The following is a 13,107-nucleotide window of genomic DNA, read 5'->3' as shown; positions in this document are numbered from 1 at the left end:
CCCAACCTTCCTTCCGAGGAGTGGCTGGTGGGTTTGAACTGCCAGCCCTCTGGTTAGCAGGCAAGTGTCTTAGCCACTATGCTACCAGAGCTCCCCATTAGCCATTAGAGAGATGCAAATCAAAACAATGAGATACCATCTCACCCCAGCACTATTGGCAAACTTCAACAAGCAGAAAGTAACAAATGTTGACGAGGATGTGGAGAGACTGGGACTCTCATACACTGCTGGTGGGACTGTCAAATGTTACAACCACTGTGGAAAGCACCATGGCAATTCCTTAAAAAGTTGGAATTAGAAATACCATTTGACCCAGCCATTCCATTATTAGGTGTATGTCCTAAAGAAGTGAGAGCCAGGACAAGAACAGATATTTACACACTTAGGTTCATCACACTATTTACAATAGACGAAAGAGGAAACAACCTACATGCTCATCAACAGAAGAATGGATAACCAAACTATGGTACATACACGCAATGAAATATTATGCAACCTTAAAGAATAATGTGTTGTTGTTGTTGTTATTTGCCATCGAGTCAGACCCAACTCATAGTGACCCCTTCTTGGGTTTCTGAGGTGGTATCACTATGGAAGTAGATTGCCCAACCTTCCTTCCAAGGAGTGGCTGGTGGGTTTGAACCACCAGCCTTCTGGTTAGCAGCCAAGTGCCTTTGGCACTACGCTACCGTAGAATCTGCAAAACACTGCATAACGTGGATGAACTTGGAGGACATTATGCTGAGTGAAATAAGTAAATCACAGAAGGACAAATATTGTATCAGTCTGTTATTGTAAAAAGTCAAGGAAAGGTTTATATATGGAAGGAAATTTTCTTTGTTGGTTACCAGGGGTGGGATGAGGACAGACCCATCATTGCATCTAGATGGCTGCTCTTAGATAGGTAGAGACAAGTATTGATTGGGGTGAAGAGAAGGGCAATGTACCATATGTGAGTAATTAATATGGTGGCATTCAGGAAGAGGAAGACATAGAGAAGTACATGGGAGGTACAGACAACAAAGATGAATCCTTTTGCACATACAGTACTGCATTGTCAGTGAAGGCAAACATGGGTGGATAGATGGGTGGACAGGGGGAGACCATGTATGGAGTTGGCAGACAATGTTTCTCCAAGTGTATCTGTATGTTCTCTAAGAATTCCCAGGTATATAGTAGAGCTGATAAGGGACAAGGTTGTAGTCACTTCTTGGCCACAGGCAGCTACCCTGAGGGAATGAGTAGTTAGACCTGTGGGCTTGAGACCATAGTTGCAGGGGACACCAAGCTCTACTGGCATAACATACTATACAAAAACATTGTTCCACATCCTACTTTGGCGAGTAGCAACTGGGATCTTAAAAGCTTGCAAGCAGCCATCTAGATGCAATGACGGGTCTCTCCTCATCCAGAATAAAGAAGAATGAAGAAAACCAAAGATACACAGAAACAATCAGTTCAAGTGACTGGTACAGCATGCAATCTTCAGCCTATATGACTAGGAGACCAGAAGAACTAGATGGTGACCAGTTACCACTGTTAACCACTTGGAGGGGATCTATGTAGGAGATCCTGGATGGAGTGGGAGAGCAATGTGGCACAAAAGTCAAAATCATTACAAAAAGAAAAGGGGGGAGGGGACCAGGTTTGCTGGTCTGATAGAGCCTGATGGAACCACTGAGACTATGGCTCCTAGCTGCCCTTCAGGTCTAGAATTGAACACACTCCTGCGGCTTCCAGACATACAAAAAACAGGCATATGAACTGAACATTTACATTAGGTAGACACACTCCTTGGATAGAACAATCATAGGAGAATAGAATGGGCTATGTATGCACAGGGAGTCAGCTCAGGGGACAGGAGTGCATGGAAGGAAGGACACAGGGAAGAGGTAACTATAGGGAGGAAGTGGGTGGGGAGATGTTGCATTGTGGTAAATTGTGGTTGTGGTGGTTAAATTTGTGTGTCAACTTGGCTAGGCCTGGTTGAGTGACTGGGCAGCTGGATGTAGTATTCCCCGTGAAGAGACTGGTAATCAACTCCATGGCAGAATTTACTGTGAACAGCTGAGTAGTTGCCTTTCAGTATGTGGTCTGCTTCCTGTATATAAGAAACAGCTTTGGGAATGGTCTCTCTAGCCTATGTCACGCTTGGACCCTGCATGTAGCCATCATTGTTCAGCAACCTGCCATGCTCTGCTGACCTTGGGACTTTCAGTGGACGTGAATTAATGACTTGCTGTGTGATTTGGTAGCATCAGGACTGTGCCATTTTATTTGTTGACCCTGGGCTTGTTATCCTCAGCAGCTACTAGCTGCCTGAGTGAAGAGATGCCTCTAGCTTCAGTGGGCCAGGAGCAAGAGGCAGAGCTGAAGCCCAAGGTCGAGGGGCTTTCACACAGCCCCCATAGTCTAGCACTTTGAACTCGGACTTTTATCCTCCTGAACTGTAAGAGAATAAACCCATGTTTGTTAAGGCCATCCCATTTGTGGTATATTCTTGTCAGAGTGGCACTAGGTAACCAGAACAGTAGTCAATGTCATGAGACAAAATGTATGGGAGCTGCTGTATGGAAAGTGAATTTGCTATGTAAACGTTCACCCAAATCACAATTTAAAAAGGAGGGGGAGCCCAGAATTCCCCTGATTCAAATCTGGTCCCCTTCTCCCTCATTGTTCAACCTATCTGCCACAAATATATACAGTCTATTATTTAATCTTTTTTCCTGACACCTCAGTATCTCTCAAGAAAAAAAAAAATCCTCACCCAACCTACAGGTTGAGAAAAACTCTTTAGGAATAACATATTTAAAAGGGTTTAATCTCTAAAATATTTAGAATACTTAAAAAACTCAACAACAAAAAGACAAACAGCTCTATTGAAAATAGAGGCAAAAGACGTGAATAGACACTTCACCAAACAGGATAATCAAGTGATAACAAAAACATAAAAAGATTTTTTTTTTTTAATTGTGATTTGGGTGCAAATCTACAAAGCAAATGGGTTTTACTCTGAACAGTTCATACACATTTTGTTTCATGGCACCAATTATAATCCCAACAATAAACACCTCTTCTCCCATGTCCTCCCTCTGACCATCCCTTTCCTCTGTCCTACTTACCTATGTATTCCTGTCTATATAGCTTTCCCCCTATGCAAATGCTACCCTTCTGATTTCTCACAGTTGACTATTTTAAGGGGTGCATCTCCCTGGGGTAGGTGTTCCCCTCAAAGGCCTTTCTATTGTTTGGAGAAATAATGCACAGAATGAGTCCAATTCCAGGCCTCAAGGATAACCGGGGGCCATAGTCTCGAAAGTTTCACCTATCTCTCTGATCAGTAATTCTCGTTATTTTTGTGTTTTTTAATTTAGTTCCAGGTTTTTGCTCCCACTCTATCCAGGATCTCCAATTTTGATCCCTTTCCAAGTGGTTGGCATTGGTAGCCTGGCACCATCTAATTCCACTGTTCTCAGGGTTGTGATAACTGAGGTTCCCATGGTCCACTTATCCCTTAGAGTAATTGTTTCCATTTGTCTTTTATATTCTTCATACTTTTCTGCTCCAGATGAGAAGAGACTAATAGTCACATCTTACATGGCCTCTCAAAGCTTTTAAGACCCCAGTCACTACCTACCAAAGTAGAATGTGGAACAATATTTTTATATAGTTGTGCCAATAGAAGAGCTCTGGTAGTATAGTGCCTAAGGCACTTGACTGCTAACCAGAAGGCTGGGGGTTCAAACCCACCAGCCACTCCTCGGAAGGAAGGTTGGGCAATCTACTTCTGTAGTGATTCTGCATAGAGTTTGATGCCCCCCAAGACCATGGTCCTGAGCCCACAAGCTCAGCAACTCAATCCCTCAAGGTGTTTGGTTGTGCCTAGGAAGCTGTCCCAACATTGTCTCCTGTTAGGTCTATAATGTATATGGATATTTTTGTAGCATAGATACACATGTAGCTATAGCCATTATTGTTGTTAGGTGCCACAAAGTCAGTTCCAACTCATAGCGACCCCATGAACACCAGAATGAAACACTGCCCAGTCTTCTGCCATCCTCATAATGCTTGCTATGCTTGAGTCCATTCTTGCATTGAGGGTCTTTCTCTTTTTCACTGATCCTCTGCTTTACTAAGCATGAGATCCTTCTCCAGAGAGTGATCCATCATGACAACATGATCAAAGTATGAGCAACAAAGTCTCGCCATCCTTGCTACTATGAAGTGTTGTGCCTGCACTTCTTCCAAGACAGAATTGTTCATTTTTCTGGCCCCAAACCAAAAACAAAAAACAAATTCACTGCCGTCAAGTTGAATTTGACTCATAGCGACCCCTCCTTGGGTTTCCAAGGTGGTATCGCTACGGAAGTAGATTGCCCAACCTACTGGCTGGTGAGTTTGAACTGCCAGCCTTCTGATTAACAGTCAAATGCCTTAGGCACTACATCACCAGCCCATAGTATGTTCAACATTCTTTGTCAACCCCATAATTCAAATGGACCAATTCTTCTTTGGTCTTCATTATTTATTGTCCAGCTTCCATATGCATATGAGGCCACTTGTATGGTCAGGAACTACAATCCCCTAAAATGGCTCCCAGACTCAAGCTTGTGTAGCCAAGCCTGAAAGAACTACAAGCCATTTTCCCTATGTCCCCTTCTCATGTATTCCCCTTCTCTCCCATCGTATATTAACCCCCTTTCCTGTAATGTATTTATCTGTCCTTAGAACAGTTTTAAGCCATAAAGCTTGCTAATGGCAGCGTCTTTTCAGATCATACACAGGTGGTGGTCATAGGGCACTGCCTGGGGCCCCCTCCTGATTGGGACCTGGTACCAACAAGTCTGAAACCAGTCACGTAGCCTTCCATTCCTAGTCACATAGCCCCCATCCCCAATTCCTCAAACTCAGGTATAAGTATCCCTGAAAGATGGGAAGGGGTTAGAGGTCATCTTGGATCAATTTTGGCTGCCGCTGCTGGACACTGAATTGCTAGCAACGTTTGTAAGCTTGCTTTCTTTATCTTTTTAATCCTCTCTCTCCCTATTCTTTTTGTTTCTCTTCTGAATAAATGTTCATGTCTCTGCCAACGCCTCCTGGGAAGTTTTTCAAACTTTTACTACCTGGTTCAGGAGGGAGTTTTAACTTCCTTGGAAAATTCACATAACACCATTGAAAACACCAATGCTTGGGTCTTCAAAGTGACAACTTCACTCTTTTAACACTTAAAAAGGCCTTTTGTAGCAGATTTGCTAAGTGCAATATATCATTAAATTTCTTGAATACTGCATCCCTGGGCGTTGATTATGAATCCAAGTAAAACGAAATCCCTGAGAACTTCAATCTTTTCTCCATTTATAACAATGTCACTTATCAGTCCAGTTGTGAGGATTTTTGTTTTCTTTATGTACAGGTGTAATACACACTGAAGGCTGATCTTTGATACTCATCAGCAAGTGCTTCAAATCACCTTCACATAAAGCAAGCAAAGTCGTGTCATCTGTATATTGCAGCCTGTCAATTCCTCAAATCCTGATATTGCATTCTTCTTCATTCAGTCCAACTTCTTGGATTACTTGCTCAGCATACAGATAGATTAAGTATGGTAAAAGAATAAAACCCTGGCACACACTTTTTTTTTTTTTAATTTTAAATCCTTATTCTGTTTGAACCATTGCATCTTGGTCTATGTAAAGGTTCCTTATGAATACAAGTAAATGTTCTGGAATTCCAATTCTTCCCAATATTATCCATAATTTCTTAACACTAAAAAAGGCCTTTTGTAGCAGATTTGCTAAGTGCAATATATCATTAAATTTCTTGACTACTGCATCCCTGGGCATTGATTATGAATCCAAGTAAAATGAAATCCCTGAGATGTCAAATGACATTGCAGTCAACAAAGCAAAGGTAAATATCTTTACAGTATTCTTTGCTTTCAACCAAGATCCATCTGAAATCAGCAATGATATCCCTTGTTCCACATCCTGTTCTGAATACAGCTTGAATTCTGACAGTTCTCTATCAATATACTGCTGCAACCATTTTTCAATTATCTTCATAAAATTTTTTACATGTATGTGATATTAATGATGTTGTTATTGTTGTTGTTGTTATGTGCCGTCAAGTCGGACTCAACTCATACGACCCTTCCTTGGGTTTCTGAGGCAGTTTCACTATGGAAGTAGATGGCCCAACCTTCTTTCCAAGGAGTGGCTGGTGGGTTTGTACCACCAACTTTCTGGTTAGCAGTCAAATGTCTTAGCCACTACGCTACCAGAGCTCCCATATTAATGATACTGTTTGATATTTTCCACATTCTGTTGGATCATATTCCTTTGGAATAGGCACAAATCTGTATCTCTTCCAGTCCGTTGGCCACCTTCATATTCCTTTGGAATAGGCACAAATCTGTATCTCTTCCAGTCCATTGGCCACCTTCCAAATTTCTTGGCATAAATGAGTGAGTACATCCAGCATTGCTTCTGTGTGGTAAAATGTTTCGATTGGTATTCTGCCAATTCATGGAGCCTTGTTTTTCTCCATTAACTTGAGTACAGCTTGGACTTCTTACATTAATACCATTGGGTCCTGATCACATGCTACCTCCTGAAATGGCTGAACATCAACAAATTCTTTTTGGTACAGTAACTCTGTGAGTTCCTTCTTTTGATGCTTCCTGCATCATTCAATATTTACCTACAGAATGCTTAAATATTGCAACTTGACATTTTGCACATTTCATTATACTAATTTACTGTGTCTCCTTGATCTAACCACTGAAATCTTCTCTTCAGTTCTTTTATGTCATCATATCTTCCATTCACTTTAGCTACTCTCCTCCATTCAAAAGCAAATTTCAGAGTCTCTTCTGACATCCATTTTTGCCTTTTCTTTCTTTTCTGTCCTTTCAATGACATAGAATTTTCTTCATGTATGTCCTTGATGTCTTCTAACAATTCCTCTGGTCTTCTGTCACTGGTGTTCAATGTATCAAATATACTCTTCAGATGGTCTCTAAATTCAGGTGTGATACAGTCAAGGTCATCTTTTGGCTCTCGTGGACATTTTAAAATTTTTTCAGCTTCAACATAAACTTGCATATGAGCAACTGATGGTCTGTTCCACAGTTGGCCTCTGGCCTTGTTATGACTGATGATATTGAGTTTCTCCATTGTCTCTTTACACAAATGTAGTAGATTGATTCTTGAATATTCTACAAGTATAGTTGCCATTTTTATTGATAAAAGGTATTTGCAATGAATAAATCAATGGTCTTGCAAAATTTTACCAAGCAATCTACAGCATCATTTCTATCACCAAGACCATATTTTCCAACTATTGATGCTTCTTTGTTTCCATTTTCTGCATTCCAATCACCAATAATTATCAATGCATCTTGATTGCATATCTGGACTATTTCAGACAGGAGAAGTTGGTAAAAATCTTCAACTTCATCTTTGTCTTGCATAGTTGGTGCATAAATTTGAAATAGTTGTATTAACTAGTCTTCCTTGTAGGCATATGGATATGATCCTATCACTGACAGCACTGTACTTCAGGAATGATATTGCAGTGTTCTTTGTGATGATTAATGTGACACTTCCTCTTTTTGTCATTCTTGACATAGTAAATCTTATGACTGTCCAATTCAAAATAGCCAATACAAGTCCATATCAGCTCACTAATGCCTAGGATATTGATCTCGATGCATTCCATTTCATTTTTGATGATTTTCAAGTTCCTTAGATTCATACTTTGTAATTCCACATTCTGATTATTAATGGGTGTTTGCAGCTGTTTCTTCTCATTTTGAGTAGGGCCATATCAGCAAACTAAGATCAAGAAAGCTTTCTCCATCCATATCGTTGAGGTCAACTCTCCTTTGAGGAGGCAGCTCTTAGTATTTTGAATGCATTCTAACCTGAGGTTAGAATCTTCTAGCACTACATCAGACCAAATTTCACAGTTATTTGTAAGGTTTTCAGTGAAAACCTGAAAAAAAAGTTTTCAATTTTTTTTACAGAAGAAGACTAATGTGCTACAGTGAATTATTTGATACGGGTTTTCTAGCTACAGTCTTTGTAACTCCCACCAGATTACTAGGTGGGACCATGCAAATAAGGTGTGTAGAACTTTGATGTTGGGATTGGTTAGTTTCGCTCTACCAGGCTTAAAATGAGCCTTCCAAGAGGCAGAAAGGGGATCTCACTGCCATCAAAAGAGAAGAGCTAGAGGTGAAGTGGACCGCATCCTTGGTCCTGAGATCCCTGTGCTGGACATCCTTGGCAGAGACACCCCAGCAGACAGATACCCCAGCAGAGAGATGCCTTAGCAGAGAGATAGCAGCAGTGGATCCAAGAGGCATTAGACAGAGCAGTGGGCTTACCTAGCCCACAGAGCATAAAAGCTGAGTGTCTTTGGGCAGGAGGCTTGCTGGTGGAGTGGGGTATACCTAGATGTACCTATCAGCAGAGCTAAAAGAGCTTTGGAACACTTGCCCAAGCAGGGCCAAAAAGGTGTGCCTGAGGGCTTAGCAAAGGGGAAACTGTCCTGATTGAAGAATTGTATCCTGAGTGCATTCCTGAACCTGAATTGTAGCCTGTTACTTTTCTAATAAACCCCATAATTGTGAGTATTGTCTGTGAGTTCTGCGTGGCCACTGCAACGAGTTATCGAATGCAGAAGAAAAATAGTGAGTCCCACGGGAGGGATAGTTGGCATCCGAATTGGTAAAAAGGCTGGAGGGTGGCAGCATGTCTGGCCTCATAGGAATAAATCTTGGGCTATTGATAGTAACTCTGTTTCTCCCTTGTGAGATTGGAGGAAGTCAGAAGATGCTGCTTCCATGCTCTTTCTTCCCAGTCTGTCTTAGTCTGGAAGCTCTGTTGAAACCTGTCCATTATAGGTGACCCTGCTGGTATTTGAAATACTAGTAGTATAGCTTCCAGCATCACAGTAATACACAAGCCACCACAGTATGACACACTAACAGAGAAGTGGTGGCTTTAGCCTTTAGAGAGATGCAACTCAAAACAACAATGAGATATTATATCACTCCTGCTAAAATGGCACTGATTTAAAAAATATGGTACAACCACTATGGAAAACCAGATGACACGTCCTCAAAAAACTAGAAACGTTTACAGAGCAAATTTGCTCTGTAAGCTTTCACCCAAATCACAATAAAATAATAAATAATAATTAAAAAAACTAGAAACTTTGATCCAGCAATCCCACTCCTGAAAAAATATCCTAGAGACCTAGTAGAAGTGACATGAACAACATATGCATACCTGTGTTCACTGCAGTACTACTCACAATAGCAACTACCTAAGTACACATCAATAGATAAATGGATAAGCAAAATGTGGTACATACATACAGCAAAACACTGTACAACTATAAAGAATGATGATCAACCCTCAAAACATAATATGGATGAATCTGAAAGACGTTATGCTGAGTGAAATAAATCAACCACAAAAGATCAAATATTCTACGATCCCATTTTTATAAAAGACCGAAACCAATGTTCATTACTGGCTACCTGCGATGGGTAGGTGTGGAAAGGGGGAATTACTCTTTAGACACTAGACACTGGTTGTTTATGGCAATAGGAGAAGTAACACTGAATGTGAGTGAAGTGCACACAGCTTAACCAAGGTAAATGACGTCACTAAAAAGTACACACACACACACACACACACACAAAGGACATTTTGTGTAAAACTAGGACATATATAATTTCCCAGCAACAGCAACAACAAGAAGCAAAAATATCTGTGCTTATACACTTACGTATGTATATATTTATACATGTGTGAAAGTATGTATATGTGTGTATACACTCTTCTGTCAGTTTCTCATACTGTGGTGGCTTACATGTTGCTGTGAAGCTGGAAGCCATGCCATCATTATTTCAAATACCAGCAGGGTCACCAATGGTGGACAGGTTTCAGCAGATCTTCCAGACTAAAAAGACTGGGAAGAAGGACAGGGTCATCTACTTTTTAAAAAACAGGCCACTGAAAACCTCATAAATAGCAGTGAAACACTGTCTGAGATAATTCTAGAAACTTTATGAAGAGCAATGAAACACTGTCTGATATAGTACCACAAGATGAGCCACTCAAGTTGGAAGACATACAAAATAAGACAGGGGAAGAGCTGCTTCCTCAAAGTAGAGTCTACCTTAATGATGTGGATGCAGTAGAGCTTTCAGGACCTTCATTTGCTGATGTGGCGTGACTCAAAATGGGAGGGAAACAGCTGCAAACACTCATTAATAATTGGACCATAGAATGTATGAAGCACAAATCTAGGAAAATTAGAAATTGTCACCAATGAAATGGAACACATGAAGATCAATATTCTAGGTATTAGTGAGCTACAACAGACTGGTATTGACCATTTTGAATCAGACAATCTGAGAATAACAAATTGAAGAAGAATGATGTGGCATTCATCATCAAAAAGAACATTTCAAGATCTATCCTGAAGAACAATGCTATCAGTGATAGGATAATATCAATACAGCTACAAGGTAGACCAGTTAATACAACTATTATTCAAATTTACATGCCAAAGATGAAGAAATAGAAGATATTACCAACATCTGCAGTCTGAAATTGGCCAAACATGCAATCAAGATGTATTGATAATTACTATTGATTGAAGTGCAGAAGTTTTGGAAATAAAGAAGTAGCATCAGTAGCTGGAAAATATGGCATTAGAGATACAAATGACACCAGAGAACACATGACAGAATTTAGTAAGACCAACAGTTATTCATTGCAAATACCTTTTTCAACAACATAAATAGTGGCTATACACATAGGATGGCACAAAGTCAAGCAGAATTTCATTCTCTTGTACACAGGGTCACTATGAGTTGGAAGTGACTCAAGGACACCTAATAACATCAAACACCTACTTGTTTCTCAAAGCCCAACCAGAACATCACCACCACTATGAAATATACCCCACCTTATCTATGATTCTATCAGCTAGTCTTCTGGGTTCCCACGGCAATTTGTTCATCTTTAGCTTATAGTGCTTGTCACCACATCAAGTCAATTGAAATGTGCTTTCATAATGTGCCTATTATAGTAACTCATCCTGACTCGTGGTAGCTGGCACCATGTCTATATCTTGCAGTGGGCACTCATTAAAAACTTGCTGAATCAGAATGGGGGGACAAAACTTGCAAACAGTCATCTATGATATAACTTTTGGTCTCTTTTCATCTGGAGCAAAAGAGAAAGAAGGAAACCAAAGACTCAGGAGAAACTAGTCCACAAGACTAACAGTCTACATAAACCAGTGTCCCATCCACCCTTGGTGGTGTTAGGTGCCATTTAGTCATTCTGATTAACAGTGAGCCTGTGTACAACAGACCAAAACACTGCCTTGTCCTGAGCCATCTTCACAATTATTGCCAAGCTAGAATCCATCATCACAGCCACTGTGTCAATCCATCTCATTGAGGGTTTTCCCCTTTTCCTCTGACCTTCTACTTTACCAAGCCTGATGTCCTTCTCCAGGGAATGGTCCCTTCTAACAACATGACCAAAGCAGGTGAGACAAAGTCTGGCCATTCTCACTTCTAAGGAGCATTCCAGCTGCACCTTCCAGGACAGGTTCATTCATTCTTTTGGCAGTCCATGTTACTTTCAGTATTCTTCGCCAATAGCACATTTCAAAGGCATCAATTCTGCTTTGGTCTTCCTTATTCATGTCCAGCTTTCACATGCATATGAGGTGATTGTTAAACCATGGCTTGGGTCAGGCACACCTTCGTCTTCAAAGTGGAGACTTCTTAACACGTTAAAGAGGTCATTTGCCGCAGATTTTCCCAGTACAGTATGACATCTGATTTCCTGACTGCTGCTCCATGGGTGTTGACTGTGGATCCAAGTAAAATTAAATCTCTGACAACTTCAATATTTTCTCCATTTATCATGATGTTGCTTATGGGTCTAGTTGTGAGGATTTTTGTTTTCTTTATGTTGAGGTGTAACGCATACTGAAGACTGTACTCTTTAATCTTCCTCAGTAAGTGCATCAAGTCATCTTCACTTTCAGTAAGCAAGGTTGTATGATCTACACATTGCAGGCTGTTTATGACTCTTCCTCCAATCCTGATGTTGCATTCTTCTTCATATAGTCTAGCTTCTCAGATCATTTGCTCAGCATACAGATTGAATACATGTGGTGAAAAGATACAACCCTGACCCACACACAAAAAAAAATCCTCACCTCTACACAGCCATAGTCCTGCTTTTTATTAGTTCTCATATAAATTATCTGCAGTATACTTTCCTAATGGTCATTAGACTATCATAGTCATTACCCAGGTAATATCCCCAAACCAATATACACATTCCCTACCCATCACTTTTTATAGTTTTGATAAATTGTTCAAATGTAATGTGAGTTCTCTCACTTTCTCTCTTATTACCATTCAAAATTCCTTTCTATTTATCATATTCTTCTTCTCTTCTAAAAGAGTAAATTAACCCTTCTTTTACTCAGTGCCATTCTTTGTCATCTTACACAATTAATTCTCTATCATCTCTCTTCTCTAAGAAACTTCCCTTTAGCCAAAGCTTTGTTTCTTCTTTAAAAGGTATTCATCTAAGACTGCTCTTTCTTTTTTCTCTGCCAAATGTTTTTGAAAAGGTATTTACATTTACTCCCTCAAGTTTCTCAAAACCTTCCTCTCCCTTATACCATATAGCCTTGTTCTACCCCAAAATTTAACTGAAATTTAAAAGTCACAAATTACTTCCTCCCAGTTCTCTCAACTAGGTTCTGTCAGAAATTAAACCCTACAGGAAATTATCTCAATTATTATTTTCTCAATTCTCTGAAAGATGGTGCATATCTAATACTATTATAAATGCATAGAAGCTAACACATTTTATAGAGCATTAGGGCACATTACCACCAGATGTAGAGGCAACAACCTCCCACAGACTAATCACCAGCTCCCACAATAGTGAAAGACCCAATTTTTATATTAAATCTCATATTCTATATTACTCATGATGGCCGTACCCCCCTGATGGAACCCTAACTGATATAATTAGTTACAGATTCACT

General features: G+C 40.1%; 1 protein-coding gene across 1 annotated transcript in view; it reads right to left on the bottom strand.

The window, feature by feature from the left end:
- ADAM32 (ADAM metallopeptidase domain 32) overlaps nt 1-13,107 on the bottom strand; it is a 448,014-nt gene that overhangs the window by 296,008 nt on the left and 138,899 nt on the right. The window lies entirely within an intron of this gene.

This window comes from Orycteropus afer, unplaced genomic scaffold, assembly GCF_000298275.1.
Source record: "Orycteropus afer afer isolate SDZICR_OR568_19922 unplaced genomic scaffold, OryAfe1.0 scaffold00024, whole genome shotgun sequence".
Classification (NCBI taxonomy): domain Eukaryota; kingdom Metazoa; phylum Chordata; class Mammalia; order Tubulidentata; family Orycteropodidae; genus Orycteropus; species Orycteropus afer.
The sequence above is the reverse complement of the archived record's forward strand: the minus strand, read 5'-3'. Positions and strand labels throughout refer to the sequence as shown.